Source organism: Tupaia chinensis, unplaced genomic scaffold, assembly GCF_000334495.1.
Source record: "Tupaia chinensis unplaced genomic scaffold, TupChi_1.0 Scaffold000444_1, whole genome shotgun sequence".
In the NCBI taxonomy this organism is placed as follows: Eukaryota; Metazoa; Chordata; class Mammalia; order Scandentia; family Tupaiidae; genus Tupaia; species Tupaia belangeri.
Genome location: NW_006159949.1, coordinates 1,110,216 through 1,121,960, shown reverse-complemented (window position 1 = coordinate 1,121,960; position 11,745 = coordinate 1,110,216). Strand labels below are relative to the sequence as shown.

Sequence of the window (11,745 nt, the reverse complement as noted above, 5' to 3'; positions counted from 1 at the left end):
TTCTGTGTTTTAGGGAACAGGCGTTCACCAATGCTCCAACTCCAACCTTGTCAAAACAATGGTTTCCAGGTTCTGAAACATTTTAGATTGTAGAACCTTCTGAGTATTAATTAAGCAGATCCTTGGGATCCTAGTTTCAGAAAAATGTTTTGTCAATAATTTCCCTCAAAAGTAGGGACTTTTGGAGCTTACTTACAGTCTCCAGGAGTTGATAAGAATCCCTCCAAGCTGAAGAGCCTTCCCTATGATGTACAAATGACTGAGGTCTCCTCGAATACATCATGCGTGATTTAGTTCCACTAGAATTCAAATTATTTACAACTTCTTGGGAACATCCCTGCTAATAAAGAGAGACCTACCTGTGGTGTGGAGAAAGGTTGTCCCAGGGGAGGAGTCTAGAGAAAACTGCTTTTTTCTAGAACATACAGCAGCTGCAGTTCAGATTGCTTAAGGTGGCCAGAGTTGATATTTGATATTTTCTTGTGCGTCTCATCTGCTTCCGATAATTTATCTGAGCAGCATTTGTCTAGGGTGTGTTTAGTGACCATGTCAGGAATAAATTTTGTTCAGGTTCTCTCACCCTAGTGTGATTTATTGCCAACTGGCTGAGCTGTGATTTTTGTGCAGGTGAAACACGGCTCTGGGAGTAAGGCTTGTTTTCCATCTCCTTGGTTACCACCTTCTCCTCTCCAACTTCTCCAAAAGCACTGCCTTGAGTAGTCACCAGGACTTGAATTTTTTTCACTGTTGCCATTTTTTTGTAAGGTTTTTACCATAGGACACGTGTGTTTGCCAGAGTGGGAACACAGGGAACTACAGTGAGAGGGAAAGTGAAACATCACACACAAACACACACACCCTGGTAGGGATGGCCACATCACAATCTCTTCTCATCCTGGGATTTTGAGCATGCATGCATATGTCCCAGAGTGATTTTCAAGCTGCCAGGTTCAGGACTCAAATTGAGGTCAGTCATGTGGGAGTTCACCAGAACTACCATGCCTCCTGCTGGCCCAGAACTCAAGGTTCTAGGGGTCACTCTTGATCTAGTTTCTTGGCTGGGATGAGGTAAACATTTCTCCAGGGGCAGCTGAAACACAGTGAGCTGTTTGGCAGGGTGTTGGATCTCCAGGAAGAGCTGAGAGGGACAACAAAGCCTGCCCTTTGTTATGGTGTGTAGTTTGTGTCCTGCTGGGGATGAAGGAGGGCTGAGTGCCAGCTCACTCCTGACCCAGCAAGCTCTGTGAGCTTGGTGCTGCACTGGCCCAGAGGGGCCAATTTCTTCTAATCCTCTCGGAGGCTCCGTGTAGATTAGCAAGGCCCCAGGGATGACCCCCACTGATGGGTGGGATGTGAGCCAGGTTAGGGGTGGAAGAAAAGGCCTAGGACTCCTAGGAAGGAGTTCCTGTCTGACAGCTGCCCACACCTGAGGCTTCACAGTAATAATAGGACAGAGCCCACCCACCTGTTTGAAACTGGTACTTGGGACACTGGCTGCTTTAACAGCAAAAGAACTCAGTTCTCTCAGAGGAAAGAACACTACAGCTGGTAGGAGACGAGAATCAACGAGAATCAATATTCTATCTGCTTACCAGTTACTGCAAATTATTTTCCTTTTTTTTTTTTTTTTTTTTTTATTTTTCTTTTTTTTTTTTTTTTTTTTTGCATTGAGCACCCTATTTTATAAACCTTGGGGTAAGTTCTCAACTTTGTCTTCTCTTTTTTTTTTTAAGGTCTACTACGGTGCCAAACCCAGGCCTGAACTTGTAGAATTTAGCCTCTCTGGGTTCATGCAATCGTGAGTCCCCCTGAAGCTACCAAAATCCGAAATAACCAGAATACTCCCTACCCCGAAGACCCATGTCCACCGTAAGGCCACACGGAGGGAGAGAAAACGAGGTCAGCTTCAGCTCCACCTTCTCTTGGCCATATGACCTCAGGCCAGTCACAAGAACTCTCTGAACCCCGACTGCTCTGCTGCGTAATGGGCTAGATGCTAGCTCCTTCCTGCAGCTGCTGTGGGGGTTAGCCACAGGCTGAGTGTGATCTGTCACTACAAAGCTCTCAAACTTTGCCCATGATCATGGCTCTTCTTCCAGAAAACAGTCTCCTAAAGCCAACTAAAGACCACCCCAGCCTCTTTTGAACCTCCATAGCAACTCGTGTCCTTCCACCTCACTGTTCCTTTGCCTTGTTACTCATCTGCGCAACATAAACTTGCGGTCCATCCTCCGCCATGCTCGTGGCCCTAACACACACATTTGTAAGCTTCTGAGGGCCAAGTTGACAGCTGATTCGGCTTCGCACACACTAGGGCCTCCTGCTCATATCAGGGTCAAACAAATGCTGCCTGGATTGAATCATGGGTTGTTGTGGGATAAATATTGAAGCTTTAAGAAGAGAAGACACACACCGTGATGATGTTTCAAACTTGAAGATTCCTTCTGCAATAAAACTGTGTTTCTGTATCAGCGGCAAGATAAGCTAGCCATGCTAAAAATTTTAAGCAGACTGAAAAACTATCATTGATGTCAAAGCCTTAACTTTCTGTGCCACAATAACACATGAAATTTCTTTTCTGAAAAAGACAAATAGAACTAAAACAGCAACAACAACAAAAACACACAATGAAATGGGGCCAGCAGGTGGCATGGTGGTCAAGGGCTTTGATTGTGATTCGAGTCCTGGACCCCTGCGGCAGGCAACCCATTCTTTTGTAAAAACCTATGCTCATGAGAACCCACCTCCTCTCACAAGAATTAGAACGCACTGGGTCTTGGTAGACATCACTAATCTTTCCGCTAGACTGTTGCCTCATGAGGCAATCACCATGATCAAATCGCAGACTGCCAGGCCTCACCACCTCTCAGCACCAGACTCCAAAACATCCTAGCTTGGGAGACAAACCATCATCCCAACCATAGCAGGTACTTCCCAACCAAATTAGTAAGTTGCCTATTTTCATATCAGATGACCTGTAAAGGATATTTACTTCTATCCAGAAAACCGTGTTTCATAAGTGAAAGCCCCGATGTGCCACAAAGAAAGGAAAAAGGGTGCGGTCTTCAGGTGCCAGAGATGACTCTGTGATGTGAATCAGGGATACTTCCCCCCGTGAGGCACCGGGCCCTGGACCGGGTTGTGGAGGAGCTTGAGAATACCTGCAACCAAGCCGACTAGGTTTGCTTCCACGTGGGAAGGCAGATGCTACACCTCCAAGTCTGAGTCCTGCCAGCAGAGCCAGCTCTAGGTTTGATTTGCTTTGTTACTTTAACTATGGGTTTTTAAAAAGAGCATTGAGTTGGTCCCATGACCTAGTGGTTAAGGGAGCTGGATCCTACTTGGACAACCACACAGTTCAAATCCCAACCTGGAGACTTGAAGTTTGCCAGGCGTGTGTGTGTGTGTATGTGTGTGTGTGCCCCAAATTCTGACAGGATAAAAAAATGGAGAGGGGGTGGCAGGTGGCATGGGGGTTAAGGCGTTGGATACCCACATGGCCGACCACCGTTGGAGTCCCAGACCTAGTGGCTTGAGAAACATGCCAGGCATGTGTGCCCAAAATCACGAGAAGGGAGGAAAAGGGATTGTGTGAGGCCATCCTCCCTGGGGGGTGATTTCTCACACACACCCCCATCTCTCTCTGGCAAGCAAATGCATCCTATGGTAAAAAACCTTGAAAAATGAAGAGAGAGAAGGGATTGCAGTGTGATCGTGCCCCACTGGAGGGGTGCTCTCTCTCTCTCTCCTCCCCAACTCCATCTCTGGTGAGTGCACCTGCCCTCCAGCTTACAAAAACTACTTAAAAAAAAAAAAAAGAGTGCTAAGATTTTTTAACACCATTTTAAAGTCTGGAGAAGGAATCTCTTCAGGCGTATGTGTGATTACTTAAACTGATAACCACCATTCATAAATTTTTTCCAAGCCACCCTTGTTTCTGTGACCTTTAGTCATCTTGTTATTCCCAGCAGAAAATGCTTATAGCCAAAATAGTAGTACTGTTAGAACTATTTTTACACTGAAAAAAAAAATTCTTTGCCTCACATTTCTTTACTTCAGCATCCCGCCACCATCCGTTCCCACCCGCCAAAACAAAACTCCCATAAACTTCTATACTTGGTCTCAAGCTCAGAGCAGATTTTATTTATTTATTTATTTATTTTTAGAATATATCAGTTAAATCTGTTCATCTTTTTTTGAGTTGAGGGACTGGAAGAAATCGCACATCGTTTCTGATGTGATATACCCATGGGCGGTTTTTCATCCTACCCAAAGATAGCTCCACTTCATTTTAAGACGGTTTGCCTTCTTTGGCAATCAGACTCAAACTTTCCTAAGTAAACGTGTGCTTCTGGGTTACGCAATTCCAAGCACACGCCATTGTTTCCTGGGTCTTCACTTCACCTTGGATAAACTGCTAAGCTCTGGAGGCGTGAGTGTGCACCAGTGCTCCCCACAGGCAGAAGGATGCCCAGGTTGGCCCGGCTCCAGGATGAGGTGAGGGTAAAGAGTAGTCACCTCTGGACTACACCTGAGCTTTCACAGAGATCAAATGGCCTCACTGAAGGCATTTTTTAAAAAAAGCTTTGTCTTTATTTGCACAGAGAATAATGCCAAATGAGCTGGGAATCAGAAAGTTAGAACTACCAGCTGTGTGACCTTGTGAGTCACCTACTATTTCTGGGTCTTGCTTTGCTCACCTATAAGATGGGACCATATGCTCTCAAAGGCCATTTCCAACTTAAAATAAGTGTCATGCTTTTCTTCTCTTTGAGAAGATCCAAAAAGGTGATCAGAGACCGGGAAGTAGCTCCCTGCTCCCCAAACCTCCTCCAGCCACCCAGCCTCTTGTTTGTTACTATTTTTCTGTCCCATGAACAGTATACAAAGTCCAAGAAGAAAGTCAGTAACAGTAGGAGCGGAGAGATGGAGAACTCCTGGATCAAGCCATGCCTGAAGCTATGCCTACTTTCTAGACCACTCAGTTGCCATTGTGGGAGTTTTTCCATCATGTGTAGCAAAAGGGTCCTGCTATCTAGGATGAGACAGCAAAGGAAATCAAGCATAAGAGGGGTGGGAAATGGCACGCTGCCACTCTCAGCTCTGTTTTCTCAGCTCTTTGGAGCTGGCTTGACATTGTGATCCCAGGATCTCTCTCTCTCTCTCTCCTCCCCAACTCCATCTCTGGTGAGTGCACCTGCCCTCCAGCTTACAAAAACTACTTAAAAAAAAAAAAAAGAGTGCTAAGATTTTTTAACACCATTTTAAAGTCTGGAGAAGGAATCTCTTCAGGCGTATGTGTGATTACTTAAACTGATAACCACCATTCATAAATTTTTTCCAAGCCACCCTTGTTTCTGTGACCTTTAGTCATCTTGTTATTCCCAGCAGAAAATGCTTATAGCCAAAATAGTAGTACTGTTAGAACTATTTTTACACTGAAAAAAAAAATTCTTTGCCTCACATTTCTTTACTTCAGCATCCCGCCACCATCCGTTCCCACCCGCCAAAACAAAACTCCCATAAACTTCTATACTTGGTCTCAAGCTCAGAGCAGATTTTATTTATTTATTTATTTATTTTTAGAATATATCAGTTAAATCTGTTCATCTTTTTTTGAGTTGAGGGACTGGAAGAAATCGCACATCGTTTCTGATGTGATATACCCATGGGCGGTTTTTCATCCTACCCAAAGATAGCTCCACTTCATTTTAAGACGGTTTGCCTTCTTTGGCAATCAGACTCAAACTTTCCTAAGTAAACGTGTGCTTCTGGGTTACGCAATTCCAAGCACACGCCATTGTTTCCTGGGTCTTCACTTCACCTTGGATAAACTGCTAAGCTCTGGAGGCGTGAGTGTGCACCAGTGCTCCCCACAGGCAGAAGGATGCCCAGGTTGGCCCGGCTCCAGGATGAGGTGAGGGTAAAGAGTAGTCACCTCTGGACTACACCTGAGCTTTCACAGAGATCAAATGGCCTCACTGAAGGCATTTTTTAAAAAAAGCTTTGTCTTTATTTGCACAGAGAATAATGCCAAATGAGCTGGGAATCAGAAAGTTAGAACTACCAGCTGTGTGACCTTGTGAGTCACCTACTATTTCTGGGTCTTGCTTTGCTCACCTATAAGATGGGACCATATGCTCTCAAAGGCCATTTCCAACTTAAAATAAGTGTCATGCTTTTCTTCTCTTTGAGAAGATCCAAAAAGGTGATCAGAGACCGGGAAGTAGCTCCCTGCTCCCCAAACCTCCTCCAGCCACCCAGCCTCTTGTTTGTTACTATTTTTCTGTCCCATGAACAGTATACAAAGTCCAAGAAGAAAGTCAGTAACAGTAGGAGCGGAGAGATGGAGAACTCCTGGATCAAGCCATGCCTGAAGCTATGCCTACTTTCTAGACCACTCAGTTGCCATTGTGGGAGTTTTTCCATCATGTGTAGCAAAAGGGTCCTGCTATCTAGGATGAGACAGCAAAGGAAATCAAGCATAAGAGGGGTGGGAAATGGCACGCTGCCACTCTCAGCTCTGTTTTCTCAGCTCTTTGGAGCTGGCTTGACATTGTGATCCCAGGATCTGGTCCCTTTACTTTTTCCCATTCTCCCAGCATATCATCCCCTTCTCACTTGACTCTGTTTCTTACCCAGTCTGAGGTAAAGCTCCTCACTTTTCCAACATTCTGTTCTCCATCCTCCAATCTTGAACCACCGGGACAATGTTTCCCGGCCCTTTTCACATCACAGCAAACATAGAAAGTGATACTATCTGAGGTCTCTTGGGAGAGATTAAAGAATTAGAGTATCTGTATGGGCCTCATACATTGTCCTTACATAATTTTGATAGCAAAAAGTAAAATACGAAGTCTCAGGGAAGATATGGCCCTTTTATGAAACTTTGAAATAAGATCTTTTCAAAACATTAAATGAGAAACTGGAGCATGTTCAATGCTTCAAATGGCTGTCCTCAAATCCTGAGCAAAGCTTTATAATGACAGTCTCTTCAAATTCTTAGTCACTGTCTTTGAGAAACTCTTCACATGTTGGCAATAAAAAAATTTAAGACAATTTTTTTAACTTTTCAAAAATGTAAACGGTTGAGGGACCAGTAGTTAGCATAATGGCTATGTTGCTGGACTCTCATGTAGTAGACCATGGTTCGAGTCCCAGATCTGATGGCTTAAACTCATGCCGGGCGCGTGTGCGTGCATGCCCAAAATCCCGAGAGGAGAATAGAGAAGGGATTGCGGCGTGGCCATCCCCCCCCTGAGGGGTGATTTCTTACTTTCTGTCTCTCTGTCTCTGTCTTTCTGGTGAGCGCACGTGCCCTATAGCAAAAATCTCTCTACCCCCCAAAAATATCAATAGTTAAAATTATATTTGAAGAGTCAACTTTCCTCTTTTTCATTTCTACATACAAATTTCTGTGACTTCTTGGTGACATTTCATGTAATAATGCAAATGGACTCCTAATCCAATGAGATTATCCTTACATCAATTCTTTCCAAACAATGGTGAGACTCTGATGTGTGGAATACAGAGTTGAGGGACCAGTAGTTAGCATAATGGCTATGTTGCTGGACTCTCATGTAGTAGACCATGGTTCGAGTCCCAGATCTGATGGCTTAAACTCATGCCGGGCGCGTGTGCGTGCATGCCCAAAATCCCAAGAGGAGAATAGAGAAGGGATTGCGGCGTGGCCATCCCCCCCTGAGGGGTGATTTCTTACTTTCTGTCTCTCTGTCTCTGTCTTTCTGGTGAGCGCACGTGCCCTATAGCAAAAATCTCTCTACCCCCCAAAAATATCAATAGTTAAAATTATATTTGAAGAGTCAACTTTCCTCTTTTTCATTTCTACATACAAATTTCTGTGACTTCTTGGTGACATTTCATGTAATAATGCAAATGGACTCCTAATCCAATGAGATTATCCTTACATCAATTCTTTCCAAACAATGGTGAGACTCTGATGTGTGGAATACAGACACATTGTTAAACGAGTCTCCCAGAACCTGAAATCAAATGTCACAAAAATGGTTCATCATTTGGGAAGCCTTAGCACCACCCCCTAACGTCTTCCAGATGCCCACTTCCTGATCAGCTGTGGGCTCAGGGTGTGGCCCAGACGGGTAGTGTCATGCTGTGGTGGGCCTCTCCATCCATGGTGGAGCACAGTACACCAGGCATCTCAGAGGTGGGCATTGTATTTTCACCTCCAGGGACCCTGCAGTGCTTACTCGCAGGAGCCCAGAGCACCTGTTGGGTAAGGCAATGGTCTAGGCCTTACCTGGTCCCCTCTGTGGGTTGAGAAGATGTGAATTCTTGGATTTCATGGAACTCACATTCTAGAGAGAAGAGGCAAGTGACAGGCCAACAAGTATGGCAGATCACAAGTACTTGTAGGAAGAGTAGGGTAATAGGGCCGATGGTGATGAGAATAGACTTTTAGATGGGATGTTGAGGAAGGCCTTTCTGGTGAAGTAGCATTTGTCTAGCGACTTGAAGCGAGGAAGTGAGCTTTATGGAATCTGAGGGGGAGAGCGTCCAGGTAGAGGGAAGAGGAGGTTCAAAGTCCTGAAAGTGGGAACTCCTTTGGCAATTTGGAGAAACTGCAAAGGAGTCAGTGTGAATGTGCAAAGGGCATGAGGAGGAGGATAGGAGATGAGATCAGGCAGGAGGCTGGGAACCAGGTTATGTACGGCCTTGTGGACTACAGTGTGCATTTAGGATTTTACTCTGAATGGAAGGTTTTGAGCAGTGGAGTGACGTGTTCTAAAAAATATCACACTGACAGCTGCATGGAGAACAGATGAGGGGATGGAGAGGCAGGAGTAGAAACAGAGAAGAGGCCACTGCGACAGTCTGGGCAGGAGATGAGATGAGAGGTGCTGGAGAGGTTGAGGAGTTGTCAAATTCTAGTTATATTTTGAAGGTAGTGCTGACAACATTTGCTGATGGATTGGATGTGAAGTATGAGAAAGGAAAGAGCCAAGAATGATTCAGAAGCAATTGGAAAAACACAATTGGCATTAACGAGATTTTATAAGAAGGCTGTAGGAAGAGAAGGAAGTCTATAGGAGGAGAGTTCTTTTTTGGGTGCATTAGTTTGAGGTGACTATTAGACAGCCAAGTGAAGATGTCAAGTTGCCAGTTAGATGTTTGACTCTAAAATGGAGAGATCCAGGTTAGAAATCCATAGAAATTGTTCGTGTCTGGACAGTATTTGAGTTCAGGGATGAGGAGCGTTAACTTAGATGAAGGTCAGAGGATGGCACCGGGGTCGCTTGGAAGAAGTTGGGAAGGTGAAGAGGGTTCAGCAAGGAAGGCCGAAATGGAGCAGTCCACAGGAAGGAGGAAAGAAAACCAAAAGAAAATAGTGTCCTGGAAGATAAAAGTACAAAAGGGTTCACCGAGGAGGGACGAGTCTGCGATTTGTTTTAAAAGAATCGTGTGTGTATGAGTGGACTGTCCAATGCATGCGTAAGCAGGCAGTGTCTGGTACACGGAAACTTAGCTTAGCATTTTCTTTACTTTTGTATGTAAAAGAAATTTCTCATTAAAAAAGAATTTTAAAAAGACTAAGAGAGGCCAAATCCCTGCAGCATGCACAAAGCGTGGTGGAGAACTGCAGGAGCCAGAGGGTTCCTCATGCAGGACGCCCCGCGACTGCAGACTGCAAGCAGCACCCCAACAGTGCCCCTGGATCTGCAGCTGGATCTGCAGTCCCAAGTCAAAGGACTCAGTCCACATTCAGAGAGCAAAGAAGAGAAAAACTCAAGGAACATCCGTTAAGAAGAAAAACAGTTTTCGTGTACAAACGGGAATATCAGATAGTGTCCAGTAGAGGCCAGACAGTGATGATACCTGAGGTCCAGGTTGAAGAAGGGAAAGAAGTTCAAGCATTTAAAACAAAAATAGTTGAAAAAGAAAATGCCAGTAGACCTACCGGAAGCAAAAATAGTGCAATAATGGGAAAAAAACATATTCCTTTAACACCTTCAAATGAATTAAGCGATTTGACTATGCCAGTTGATACACCTAATTTTGACGATGCCAAACTCTGCAGTTGTTACTGATTAAAGATGATCCCCCAAATAAACATGACATTAGGCCAGGCATTTCACCTTAAGAATAATAATAAAAAGAAACAAATCACTACAGAAACCTACCCTTGGATCTTATCGTGGCCAAATTGTGCAGTCTAAGGTTAATTCATTTAGAAAACCTCTCCAAGTCAAAGATGAGAGTTCTACAACAACAAAGGAACTTTCAACTACTGTCTCTAGTCACAAAGCCTCGGCCCATAAACCACATGGTAACAGTGAAAAGTGGGAGATCCTCAAATAGGACGGCTACCATTCAATCTGTGAGCACCACCTCCCAGAGCACACAACTGGTGTGACCTCCTATTAGCAATCACCCCACTTCTCCCTGGGGCACAGTGCAACAAAGCATCGGTAGGACCTCTGCCAGGATGTCACAATCCAGAAAGGGCCTCAGGAACAAGAATGACTACAATTGAAAATGCTTTATCTAGGGTCAAAACCGGTTCTGAGGACAAAAAAGAGTGAAGTCATTATCAAGAAGCATCACGTCTGAAACTGTAGCCCGGCCTGCTTCATCCTCGAAGACCAAACTAACAGAACAGAAAAGTCAAAATCCAGGAAGCAGTGCAGACACACTGTAGCAAAAGCAACTACTGATAGTGCATCAGCCCAGCCCAAAGACACTGCAGAAGAGAGAGGCTGGTCTGCTGAATGGAAAGCCGGCAAAGGAAGAATGCTGCGAAGGCCACCTCATTCAGTAGTTGCTCAGCCCGCATCTGAAGCACAAAATCAAAAACCAGTTAGGTCCATCTGGACTACCATGGCAGAAGATGAACAAAGATTATTTACTGAAAAAGTGAATAAGACATTTTCTGAATGCCTGAACCTAATTAATGAGAGATGCCCAAAAGAAGAAATATTGGTCACACTGAATGACTTGATTAAAAAATATTACAGATGCCAAAACCCTCGTTAAATATTGGATATGTCTTGTCTGTACTGAACCAATCCCAAGTCCTAGTGAAGATATTATCACAATTTATGAGCAGGCCATTCTGGCAGGGGCTCAGCCCACTGAAGAGATGTGGCATGTGACTGTAGATATTATCACATGAAGAATCAAGAAAAAGTTATTTTCGAGAAAAATACGGAGGATGATTGCATAACCAAAGAACAAATCCAAGAAGTCAACACTGAATATATAGGTGTAAATCTACAGCCAGGAAAACCGGAAATGGAGAATAAACATCCTTGAAATGTGGTATTTGGGGATTGTGAGAAGGAGCAAGATGACAACACAAAAGATTCACCCTGCCATGGTAAAACTCCCAATACAGAAACTAGGGCGGGTTGCTTAATGAAATATAATGTGTCTGCTCCATACTTGCAAAGTATAAAGAAGGAGCAATGTGATGAAATAAATTCTACATTCGAAGAGCTGAAATTTCCGACAGCAGTGAAACAATCTCAACATCTTCCAGAGAAGACTTCTACATTGTCAGACACGTTAAAAGACCATTATTTTTGTGTGTCTTCATTGGAACAGTTCACAGAGTTAGGAAGTGAAACCGACGCTTCCGTATGCCACCCTAGTGCAGCACTTTGCTGGACGCACCCGACACTGAGACAGAAGAGACGTGAAGCTAAGGAGTGCGTTTTTTATGATTACAGGTGTTCATTTGGTTTTGTGAGGCTTATATTTCCCTGA

At 44.2% G+C, this 11,745-nt stretch overlaps 1 pseudogene; it reads left to right on the top strand.

Moving 5' to 3' along the window:
- The first annotated feature begins 9,593 nt into the window (after positions 1 to 9,593).
- On the top strand, positions 9,594 to 11,745 carry LOC102498376 (cytoskeleton-associated protein 2 pseudogene; annotated as a pseudogene).